Genomic DNA, 13,745 nt, shown 5'->3' on the forward strand with positions numbered 1-13,745 from the left:
AATTCCCTCAATGTGCGAGGGAGTTTGCCGCGAAGATCGGCTACGTCATCTTCGGGCCATCTTCGGGCGCACCAGTGGCGCCAAGACAGGAGACGAAGTGGTCGTCGCCGTGGCCAAGATCGGTCATGAATCATCAATCATAATCAGCATATGAAATCAGCCTGAGTATACATTTATTTTGGAAAATAGCACAACAATAAGATGCCACAGTGTTTATCTTAACCATAAATCAAAACAACACAGAACAGTTATTAACTAAATAAAAAAAGGGGATTTTCAGAAGTGAATTTTGCTACATTTTTGGTCACGAAAATACCAAAACAGAAAGTGGTTTACAATATCATCGCTCTCAAGTTCTCAGTGAGTTGGTAAGTGTAGAATAATATCAAAATATTTTCAATACCGCGGTACAGAACTGTCGCACAGACGCCGGAGTCAACGACACTCAGCGGGGGGTGGAGTGCGGTTTACACGGGACGACCAAGCGTGATTGGACGAAAATGTGATCAATTTGAGGTTTGTTCAGTGATTTAAAATTAATTTTACTCATTAACAGACAAAACTCTGTTATGCAAGAGCCTGTTTAGCCCGGACTAGCCATACTCTTTCGCACAATTTAAAAAACTAGGTATGTTTCAATTTGGGTAATTTTAGGCATACGAATTAGTTCTAAATGTTTTAAAGAACCATTTGCTAAACGTAAATATTTGAAACCCAGATGTAGATGCTCACTCTTTTTCATTAGACCAAACATGGATTAACTTTCCTTAATTATTAGAGGTATTATTGAGGTATAGCTGAAATTAATTGTGTTAACAATTTTCCCGCTAATTCGAAGCTAATTGTTAAGAATTTCAAAATACACGTAGGAGCGTAGGTACATTTAGTTTCTTTAAAACCAGACGTGACGTGTAAATCCCTTTTAAGTTTGTAGCATGTACACAGTGGAGGGGATTACGCAATTGCAGAAATACCGTCTGGATTAGATCGCATTCTGCGTCCATTGTCACTATACTTTAAGCTCATACGTACAACGTAACACATGTAGGGTACATGATTGTACACCTTAGTTTGTTGATTACAGAACGTAAATACTGACGTATTTTGTTGAACGTAAGTTCTTATGGGTATCTTAGCTTTTAACCGAAACGTTACTGTTTATTATCTAAGTAGATATTCGTCCAGGGCCAGGACCGGTCGTTGTGGAAGTCCTTGGAGAAGCCTTTGTTCAGCTGAAACGAGATATTTGTAAATTCCTTGTTTTTAGTAACTCTACCTTTTGGTAAAGGTAACTCTTCCTGCTAGTTTTCTCACTTCTGGTTTTTTGAGGGCCTAACTGGGATTGTAAAGTACAAAATCAATACAATGCTAAAATAAGGTTTTTCGCTTGCCGGGCGACTGCTCTCCCAATTGATTCCCGCCGCAGTTAGATTTTTTCAAGTTGATTATTTAAAAAATCTTAATCTAATTTTAGTGAAACGCATGCCTGTAACTTCCCAAGTCTATCTACACATGTGGTCAACAATACCTATCTCCACTAAACCAGGCACTGAAACATTAATACCACAGACAAGGCAGACATGTCCGACCCAGCTGCATCTCCGAACCTCACGAAGGTGGGATCAAGGTGTCAACCGAAACCAAGACGAATGGCAAAATAACACCCCTGTCTAGCCGAACGCAATATCTGTAATGCATTGTCTAAGGACGAGGAAATTAAGTTCAACTTCCCTTCTGTGAAAGTAGCCTGCTAAATGCAGGTAAATAATCATTACATTAACAACAATTACCACCTTCGAGTCAGACTTTTTTCATACGTATGATGTTCGTTCATTTGTGTCACACCAGTTTGCTGATCTAAGTTTTAAAAGTATGATTAACCAAAAAAATTTCGTATTTCCTATTACCACAGATTACTAATAAGTTACTCTTTTATCTAGAATTAATTTAAGGACAGCTGAGCTGATGATTAAGTGTTTCATAAAATTTTGTTTTTATAAATTACTGATTGCCTAAATCAGACATACCTAAAACTAACAAACTTAGGCTGGATTGCACCATCTTACTTTAACAAACGTCAAAAGTCTGTCAAATACCATACAAAAATCTCCGGTTATGGTTATAGTTACAGAAAGTCAGATGGTGCAACTGAGTCGCATCGAGTGAGTAAACAAAATCTGTACGTGTAAATCTGCATTTTTTTACTTTTTAGAAACCTATCCCAAGCGCAGGGTAGTCATCGGATTCGATTTAGGCTACACTCCTGTCGATGGAGCATGACAAACTTGCGCCCGCTTTGAGAGTATGACTAACAAGAAATACGGTTGCTAAACAAACAAGTTTACTTAGTTGTTAGGTATTAAACGTTCACGGTTTACACATTTTACAGTTGCACTTTCTGTTTACTAGGTGTTCAAATCAAATAGTTTATTCAGTACATATTCCAGGGCTACTACTTCGGGGTAACCCAAGCGTGGATCCCATTTTACCCCCTTAGGGGTTGTATTTTGCAAAATCCCGTCCCGTTTTCTGAGATTTCGTGATGAATGAGTGAGTCAGTCAATCAGTCAGTGACATTTCGCTTTTATAGATATAGAAGATTAATAAGTGCTATTTTGCAACAAATTACCAGTCTGATGAGCTGTAGACTGCACTAACTGCATTTAACACGACTTTGTTTACGGAACCCAAACGTTGTTTGTTCGGCGAGAAAGTGAGTAAGTTTGGTTTTCTCGTTTTAAAAATACTGGCTTCTGTAAAAATGATTGAGGTATTTCCGTACACGCTTAGGGATGGGCTAAGTCGGGAAGTAGTTTACTTATTCGCTTTTACAGCTCTACTGCGACGCCAATTTATAGTGTACGGATTTTGTGAGAACTAAAATCAAAGGTAAATGACTTTTTATTTACAATTGCTTACGCGCATATTAACATACATAGTAAAAAGTAAAACCTATACATCCCTTGATAAAATCTTAATTTCAAAATAAAAACCTGTAAGAAATCAATTTTATGATCGAAAGTACGTAGTACAATCAACAGCACATTGGACTATGCATTATTATTCAAAAGTAGCACCTGTGACAACTACATAGAAGCCACAATGTCAACCTTGATGTACTTTCATCTGTACTACGCATCGTAATAAAAAACCTATCTCAAACAAGAGCGAGAGTGTACCACTTTACAACTAGGCACATTAATCATGACTATCGATATTAATGAGAAATCGGATCCAGCAAGTCATCGGGGTATATCAATCTAGTTCGAACTCGATTCCTCATTCGATACACGCACGTCTACGAGTACTCGATACTCGAAATTAGCGCGTCCATCTACGTGAAGGCAGCGCCAGCCGAGTGATCTCAATAAACAGGGCTGTAACATTTTCCACAGGTAAAAAAACCTTTTATTTGCACAATTAATATGCACCTCCTACCCTTTATGACTGATGGTAATGTTTTATGGTCCTTCGATTCTATAATCGATTCTTCTACTACCTAATAATAATGCCATTGTGTCTCTAAATTAAGCAAATGTACGCCTTCATTATTTTACTTTATTAAAGTACAACAATAGTACAAAATATAGCAATCAAAAAATTAATGTTTTCCTTATTATTATAACAAATCACATTTGACACATAATATAATCAAAATGTTAAAATTCAAATGCATACCCCCATATTTACTTTGGTAGAGGAGGTGCAGTGTAAAATGCCCAAGGTTATTTATTTATACCAGTAACCAGTAGTGTCACCTACATTATGCAAAAGTTAAAGGTAAACATTTCATCACTGGCAACCCTGTGTATCCAAAACACGTCCCAATCGGTGCGGTGTAATGAGAACGGTTATATCGCAAATTGCGGCTATATTTAGCCGGTGTGACCCACTATGCGCGTGCGCTGATATATGACATATTAGGAGTCAATTGCGCGGGTCAAAGGACTCGCGTAGGACTCGTAACGACTCGATGCGTCATTGCTTTGACATCAGATTTGATTGTTCGATGCAATGGCCGAGGTACGAAGTAAATAACTATAGTTGTTGCAATCCAAGAAGGCAAGTGAGCTTTACATGTGTGGTGGTGGCTCGCTACTGTTAGATTTTCAAAATGGATGGACATTACACTATCGTTATGTGCATGTACACTTAGACACACAAGTAAAGCTCATTCGCCTTCGTCAGTTGCAAGAACTGTATTGTGAACCACTGATTTGTAGGAATAAAACACCGTTTTCCTTACCTACTACTTAACTGCTTACTTAACTAAGTAGTGAATAATGACAATGTGATTTTACATACGCAGTTTGTTTTAGAACTACTCATCAAATTCCACGATAAAATATGATAGAATTCCAAGATGTTTGTTAGTCTGATCCCAAATTTCCAATATACGTCCAATTTACATAATATAACGCTCAAATGATTAAGGAAAATATAATAGATCTTCTTAGTGATTTTCAGTCAAGTGTACAAGTTTTTACAGCTCTAAAATTAAAAAATACAGAAATAAAAGTTAATTTACTGCAGAAAGGACACAATAAACCGTGTGATTATTAAATTTTACCGAGTGGTATAGTCGTAAAACTTAATGACAATAAATTGTGTAGCGCTGCACTCGTAATATAAATGAATGCAAATTATGAAGTCCAAAATAAGTTCATAATTTTTAATGTGGCTTAGTTATTTGAATACGGGACGATTTTTTACCCAAATAATGTTATCTGAAGATAAATAAATAAAGGATTAGGACAACATTATGACGCTAATCACTATGGAACTCAATGTAATTTTAATAAAAATGCAATATTGCAAAAAAATACTATGTGCTATCATCTGTACAAAAGGTTTCAATGTCCCTAAATTTTTTATGATTCCAAAAACATTTAGAAATAAAAAAAGAAAACAACAATTAAATTAAGAATACGAGTGTAGTCTAATGATCGAATATTAAATTTCCCAGCCCTAACCTTTCGAATTTCGAATTCAAAACAATAATCGAGTAATCGAGAGTGGATCATCGAGTATTCAATTGGAGGAGAACCGACAATATCCGCTGTCGGGCGCAGGATCGCTCGACAGGCGTTCGAATAAATTGATCTAATTATCAGAGTGAACCCTAACCTTGTATAATTTGTTTGATGAATGTCTATTATGTTTCCTGATTAGGCACATTATTTGGTGTGATCATATTTTAAAGCATAGTAAAGCAAGGCGGGCAATTACATTTTTCGCCATTACAACTTCTGGGTAGAGTCAAGATTTCGGGTAGATGTACGAGTACGAGTATTGAACGGTGTGAGCTTTCGAGTAGGTGTATATTGTACTTTCCCATTGAACCAGTGTTTTATATATTTCATAATGGTTTTTGTTGCATAATGTAACTTCAAGTCCTTGAACTTCTGATGAAATAATTCGTCTCTTTTAAAGAATTCTGTTCCTACGAATTTTTTAACGATTTGATGTAGAGCACAACTCTTGTTTGTTATTGCATATTGGTTTTTGATGCTTATGATCCTTGAGCTTACGATGGAAGAAATTTTGACTCCTTTAAAAGATTTTGTCATGAATCTGTAAAGAGCATAATAAAAGGCACTAAATATGCCTGATCAAAATCTGATTGGCGGAAATTCGAGAACACCTCATCATTTATATTCAATCGGCGAAGTTTGGAACGATCCTCCGATATTGAGAGCAAGCAAATCCCTCATTAGGCTCTATTAATTAGGCAAAATACCTCAGGGATGGAGTTCCACGAATATAATGCGATCGACGACATTAAATTAGAAGGTATCAATTTGCTGCTGACCTGTTTAGTGACATTCTGTTTTTTATTCATTCAATATTTAAGACTTATTTTGAAACAGAGTTCTGGTATAAGTTACTTTTGACCTTATTACTTTCAAGTATTGGGTACTATTATTAAAATGTATTTTTTACCTTAGAGCTTGGGTGGACGTAGCCAGTTGCATCAAGTAATAATAAAAAATCTTTTTGGTCTTTTGGTGATTTGATAATACTTTTTACAATTTACAGTAAACCTCTATCATCATGATCCAGGCCAGAAACTAAAAAAAGCTAAGCACGCTGTTTGAAAAATCAAATTTCGAATCGCCAACCAATTATTTGAATTCCGATTGGACTTCGATTGGAGTCGTTCCAAAACACATCGAAGTGTCGAGGGCAGGATCATTGTGCTCGATTATCCGCCAAAACATAAATAAAGTACCCAATTTATACAGCTTTATTAGCTGTACCACACTCAGAGTTAGTTCTAATTACTAAAGTTTGATGAACCATGACCAGAATGTGCGCTCTACATGGCGGCCTTTATTGGCTATATTTGTTTATGAGTAATCTACTGTTATTGTTCCTGAATCATTACATTAATTTATACTCAGTTAGAAACACTTTTTTGAGACTTTCGAGAAGTTTTGCTGAAGACCTTCGAAACCTAAAATCTTAGAAAGTTGAAGATATTCCAATAGTGCGACTGAATTATAAGAAGTCTTTTATAAGTTCCAAAGAATATGAAAGACGTAAATAACAACACTTAACATCCTGTAATTGTTTACTCCCTTTCGTGGAAACGACACAAAATTATGTCGGCATTTTTATACAAACCAATTGTAAACAACTCCGCACATCCACTTAGTCACTAAACGCTATAGCACTCCAATATTGACATACAAAAAGCACTAGCACAAAGTTTACATGTTTCGGTATAAAAAATCGGACACGTACGAAACCTACCGCAACGCGTCGCCGGTTATCGAACGGGAATGTTCCCGAAATATCAAGAGCACGGGACGCGGGCGGTCGGGCCGGCGACCGGCGTGGCACTGCGGCTACGGTCCGGCCGCGTGGAGCCCACACGTACCCCAAAAACTACACGACTAAACCACCAAGAGCACGCAAACCACTAACACCCTAAAAATCCAACACACAAAGTCCAGATTCCAACGCCAACAACCGAGAACGCCAATCGATGCTCCTGAAACAGGACAACCAGATCTTTCCGCCTCCGCTCCCGAGCGAGAGAATTTTCGCCAATTTCACCAACAACAGTCGCAAAACGATTATACGAAATACAATTTTAATAAGCCCACGAAACGTTAAGTGCCATCGATAAACAGTTTCGAAATCCATTTAAACGGTTGCATAAACGCTGGATCCTCAGCTCAACACAAATGTAATAAACAGGCAAACTCATCGAGGTTTTCGCCCGTTTTAATCGCTATGCAAAAAGGGACGATAAAAATAACAATTGAAATTTCAATTACGAAAGGATTAAATCCGTTGACTCCAGATAACTTTGATTTAAAAATAGAACAGCGCCAGTGTTGCCATTGGCTGATGAACTTTATGTGTCAATTATAGTAGTTAATATTCACGCACAGCCATAATCCAGGGATTAAATAAACTGCCGACTAAATAAACTAGGCAGTATACGAGATAAGGAAAGGTGCCCTTTAAAACTAGTTCTGTTTGGAACATCTGCTCGGTCCAGGATCAAAGTCAAAATGTTAACTAGCGCCGTTTGCATAAGACGGTCTCCAAACCTGTTTGTTTATAAGATTTTATCAGCATTGAAATGGAATTTCAGATCTTTTACGCTTTGCGAGATAAAATCTTTTCGCGATGAAATCGGAATGCATGCATATCTTTAAAATCGTCCTATGTCGATGATTCGTGGAATCAAATTGCACTCTGGCAATATTTTTCATTCTATTGATAAAAAGTATTCCAAAATTGAATTCAAACACAAAACGAACGAGATCGTTAAAGTAAAATGCTTCTCCGCCCAATCAGAGGCCATAAAATGATTGAAATCTCGCTACTCGATCTCCCGTTGTCATTTAAAATATATCGCACCTCCTTAATGTTTTTCCATGTCGGCGACAATGTTGTATGCAAATGTTTTGAAACATTCGCAGCGTTTGTAACCCAAGAGGCGTCTGATATCGTAACAGGATCGCGCTCGTTGTCCGTTCCTATTCATTGGCATCAAGGAACGCAGTCACTTCGAACCAAGTAGGTATCAGTTTAAAGTGTAACATTGATACTTTCAATGTATCGGATTTTTGATTTCTCTTTTTACATCCTATAAGTTTAATGGGAATCAGCAATTTTAAAAATTGTCAACTACTATGCAATTTGCTCAAATTGTATTCTACTTTAAAAGTTTTGGTGGTATCAATTCTTCTAACCTCTTTTGATGTTTCAGTTCCAAAAGGCCGATTCTCTAGTATTGTTGTGTATAGGTCTACTTAATGGACTTCGATACACAAAGAGTGTAGCGCCATTAAGTTCTTAATCTCCTCTGTCAAATGTGCGGAACAAATAAATAACGGCAATTTCTTTTCATAACAAATTCAGCTTGTTTTCTAATGTGTTAATGTCTTCAGATGATTTGCTACTTAGGTACTATTAATTTGATTAAGGAGTCATTGTAGAGCCAGCAACAATCCAAAAAGTTAAAACCGTAAAATTCCTTTAGAATTTAATCGGAATTCCGCGGCTAAAAACTAACCGTCTGGTCTTCTGTATTCGCGCGTTCTTTCTGTAGAAAAATGCTTTCTGCGAATGTTAACCGCAATAGCAAATTATGCATTTAAACTGTGCCATCCGCTTTACAAAGCACAGCGAGCGTCATTTAGCTCTCATCAAATGGTGTTTCCATTAACAAACGTCATGTTTGAAGTTTGAACATAAGTTCGAAGGAAATGATGTTTAGCAGACATACGTATATGACACCCCGCAGACAGCAGACTTTTCGTCGGCCGATAGTTTGGTCGGGCTGTTAATCATTATGAACATATTGTATAGGTGCGCACACTACTTACACCGATTCAAATTGGGATTCAGAATTTTGTTTTAGATAAAAGGACACAATATATGGATGATAACATAAGATACGTGATGTCGAGTCGTCTTCGTTGGTTTACAATAATCATAAAAAACAATAAAATCAGACAAACCTTGATATTATGTAACATCTACGCTCAAAATCAGATTTCTCCTTAGCGAATGAAAGAACTTTCAAGGTCAACCAAGGTGACCTTGCGGGTCAAATATCACATTGTCACTTGTTTACCCTGACAAATCGTTTACTCTACTTTTCTAGCAGGATTTGCGCGGTAAAGTTCACGCACAAACAAAGACTTTAAGCACTTTCCATTAAAAAGTCCGAACACCTTAGTTTTTCACTAAAACACAGCAAATGTTCGTGAAGCGTTTGACTTGCGTTTGAGAAAAGTAGCTTTCTGTCAGCTTTTACACAAAGACGCAGTTGCATTCGGTTCAAGAAGTTTTGTAAGGATAGTTCCCGACACAGATCTTGATTGCTGAGGTAGGATCAAGGTAGAGTAGACGATGCATGAGAAGTAATACGACAAGCGAATCCAACCTTTTGGTCGAGCGCTTATGCTCCCTTTCGTGCGTTAAAGATACCGATTTATGCCGATTATTTTGTCGTGTCGTTTAACAGCGAGAACACAATATAACGTTCATTTGACTGAAAGAACTGTGACCTACGTTCCGCTCGCCGTATCAAGAGCTCGTGGGAAACTCTCCTAGCAAACACAGGCTTACACTGATTACTAGTTTTCACAAAGAAATTCTTTATTTTTGTATGGGGTAAACACTGTTTTTGCTCCCAAAGGAGCAAAAGTTTCTTAAATTACAAAAACAGTTACAAGACTTAAGTCAGGATCTGGTGAGACTATCAGACAGATCCTTTAGATTAGATCTTCAGAAATCTTTAGAGCATCATCACAGGATAGTCACGGAAAAGCCAAAGCCAACACGAGTTTTATTCAATAAAGAGTTCACTAGGGACCTATATTCAGACTTGTTTCTCTTAACGACATGCCAACACTTAATCAACTATCTTCACTTCATAATTACTCATTAGTCTATCTAACTATATCTATTGTTGTCTAGACTAGATCATATAACTATTGTTCCTCTTATACCTATCAACAGACCGCTGTTATGATATTAATCAAAAGCTATTACTTCCAATCGGCGCAGGCGCCGGCAGTATCTATGGCAAATATTTGAAAGTAAACAAAACCTCTTTCCTATCCATGTACCATAGACAAACAGTTTCTTAGTCGGTTACTGAAAAAAAGAATATCGATAAGATCGCATGTTTGCATTTGTTAAAATCAAAGTAAAGTCAAACATTTTACTTTTTATTACTGAAATCCCTAAAAGAGAGTGTCCATAATTAAAAAAATTGTTAAATCTACGATTATGCTGCGTTTACACTGCGCGGAAATTAGCCAAGTCAAGTCAAAAAAACAGTGGAGTGGGGATGAATTATGAATGAATTTCATCCCCACTCCTCTGTTTTTTTACTTGACTCGGCTAATTTCCGCATAGTGTAAAAGCAGCATTAAAAACAACGGTTTTCCTAACAAGTAGGGGAGACTGGGTACGGTTGAAACAAAGGACGGTTGAAACAGAGCAAATATCTCGTAAACGGTTCCACCGGGAGTTAGGGGTCCTAGGGGAAAAAGAAGCGGACAACAGGTCCGAACACGAATTTAGTGCCTAAAACTTCCTAAGGCGTTGACGTTGTGTGCAAAACGCCATATTGTTTTTTACTGCCCAAAAGTAAGTATTTTTCTTCAGACATTAACGCATATACTACCTGTTCTTTTTATGTGAATGTATCGAGTGTGCGTTTGCGATTATAATGAAGCTTGTAGAATAAGGGCCAGTAACTATTTTTAATGTGTTATCATTAGTATCGAAACTATAAAGTATATTTTACCAAAAGTGGGGTTGGGGACGGTTGAAACATTTTTTGTGGGTACGGTTGAAACAGAAAATTTATTAATGTTAATTTTTTGTAGATACCGAGAGTTTGGGTAAGGAAGATTTTCAGAGAGGAAATTGACTTAGTAAAGCATTAGAGGTGGTAAAAGCTTGAGATTCACTGCGGAAAACGGCGGAAAAGTATGGTTTGAAAAAAAAAACAAATTTTCGTTAATTTTATTCAGAATTTTAATATTATTTTATTATTAATGTTTATTAGGTTTGGAAATATCATTTAGTTAATCATATTTCTGTTATTTTTTTTAATGTTTACTACTAATCAAAGGCTAATTAATGTTTTAGAAATATTAAATACTTAGACTGATTAATGTCGTCATGTGGTACTATAATTTTAATATTCGTATTATTAATGATAAATAAAACACGTTTTATTAGTACTTATTGTATTATTTGTATGTATTTCAACAGATCCCAATCGCTGTTTCAACCGCCCCTGGCATGGGGACGGTTGAAACAAAATTTCTTTTTTTTTAAATTGCGTATATTTCTATAAATAGTAACCCGGGAACTATAATGATACAGCCATATCATAGCTAAAACTTCAAATTTCAATTTCACGTATCGTAATCGTCACTTGGTTATTAAACAACAAAATTATAGACAATAAAAGCAAAATTGTTTCAACCGTACCCAGTCTCCCCTACACAGTTATATCTGATCGTAGATTACCAGCAGTAATTAATTACTTTCTGTTTAAAGGCAAAAACGTGTGAATTTGTTGATAGAGCCTATTCTTGAGGGTTAAAGAGGTAAATCTGAGAATACAAATGTGACAAGAGTTAATTGTTATTCCTAGGATATAAGTTTTGCATTCGGCTGCGATCGCTTGATTTTCTTTTTTCTTTCTTCTTATGGAACTACTAAACAGATTCTGAAAATTGTTTCACTAGGTGAAAACTCCATCAAGAGCTAGGTCATAAAGCTGGACGATTAATTTCAAGTATTAACGCTATGTTGTTTCGCGGCAAAGTAGGTAATGTATAATTAAGCCCGACCAGTCATTTTGTATGAATGATGCTGATGATTGGACAGGTGGTACTCTACAGTCCTGTCATTAACAACAAGGTTCATACACATAGTGGTGTATTTAAAGTTGTTAACCTTGAGGCTGAGATAACGATGCATTTAGATTGATTGAATTCGTAACATACAGGGCTTACAAGGTGTCCCTTAAAGACGGTTCATTCCGCTTTGATCCTGGATTTGATCACCTAGATCAGTGTTTTTCAACCTTTTTCATGACGCGACCCCCCCTAGTATGAAAAAAAATTTAGCGACCCCCCGACTGTTCGCCTTTTTTTTCATGCCTTTTACAAAGATGTTGTAGGGACCTAATTCTTCAATCTATACAACATTTATGCATTTGCATAATTAGATTTCGGATAAATCTAGCTTTAAAACTTCTTTGATTTTTTACTGAGGTAGTTTTTACGAGCTCTCGCGACCCCCCTAAAGAGGCTTCGCGACCCCCCAGGGGGTCGCGACCCACAGGTTGAAAAACACTGACCTAGATGATCAATGTGGAATCTGATATTATAAATGCGAAAGTAACTGTCTGTCTCGCTTTCACGCCTAAACCACTGAACCGATTTTGATGAAATTTGGCAGGGAGATAGTTTGAGTCCCGGGAAAGGACATAGGATAGTTTTTATCCCGGTTTTTGAAACAAGGATGCGCGCGATAATATTTTTCTGTGACAGACAAAATTCCACGCGGGCGAAGCCGCGGGCGGAAAGCTTACGCTGTAGTAAGCTAGTACCTAGCTACTAAGCTGTAGATAATACTACGTCAACCTCACACCGTGTACATCGATGAGTCGCGAAAAATTATATCATATCCATTTAGGCACTTGTACAGACAACACAGAAAAAGTTCCTAGTGTTTTTTAAACTAAGCAATTTGAAAAATGTTTTTTACCCAGTTCATATAGAGGTCTTTTATCTATACGGCTTACACCTTATGCTCAGCGTGATACTTATTTATGAGTCAACGTAATGGACAGGAAATTGATCTAAATAGCTTTACTTTTTGATTCGTCATAAACATACCTAGTAACAACTTTCTCTTTTAAAACGTATTTTATTTTTATTCGTGTTTTTAAATTTTATAACGTCAATAATACAGCGTTATTAAAACTTTTTTTTAGTTTATTATCACCAATTAATTTTTCCACATCACTAAACGACCAAAGACAATTTTCATTTTTTTTTTGTTACAGGATCTTCGGATTGCATTCGCGTCGACTTCACAAAGCCGTGCTTAAGTACCGGGCGAGCTTTTTAGGTTACCCGGATTTCAGAGTATCCGGATGTAGGCTAGGGCTTCACTTTCAGTCTTCAGCTGAAAAACTGGCATTGTTCTACTTATTTTAACTGTCATTTCGTTTATTCGTCTTGCGAGATTTCCTTTCACTGCAGAGTTAAACTTTGTTAAATTAGTTAATGTAATAAATAAATAGGAATTTTAAAAATTATAAATAACTTGAAAAAATCGAACTGCCTACGGCGGGAAATTGAACCCACGATTCAATTCCTGTCTTAGGCATTTCGATTTTTACAAGGTTATTTATAATTTTCAAATTAGTTTAAGATGTAACTCATAACGCTAAAAATTAAATAACTAAATAAATAGGAACGTTTAAAATATGTACGATCGTATACATATTATATTTTTTATTCATTTGTATTATACTATAAAGTAACTCTATTAAGATTCCGTAAAACCGCTTTCAAAGGAAAAAATTGAAAATTAATTAAAAATATTTAAATATACCTACATAGTTTGTATATAACTACAAGTATACCTACTATTTTTATTTAATGGTATTATCGGGCATAATAAACATATTTAAAATATCGGACAAATATTGATTTCCATAATGCACCATGCTACCT

At 36.2% G+C, this 13,745-nt stretch overlaps 1 long non-coding RNA gene across 1 annotated transcript in view; it reads right to left on the minus strand.

Moving 5' to 3' along the window:
* LOC135082910 (uncharacterized) overlaps positions 1 to 13,745 on the minus strand; it is a 97,147-nt gene that overhangs the window by 83,306 nt on the left and 96 nt on the right. The window lies entirely within an intron of this gene.

The sequence above is a fragment of the Ostrinia nubilalis genome, chromosome 22 (genome assembly GCF_963855985.1).
Source record: "Ostrinia nubilalis chromosome 22, ilOstNubi1.1, whole genome shotgun sequence".
Lineage (NCBI taxonomy): Eukaryota > Metazoa > Arthropoda > Insecta > Lepidoptera > Crambidae > Ostrinia > Ostrinia nubilalis.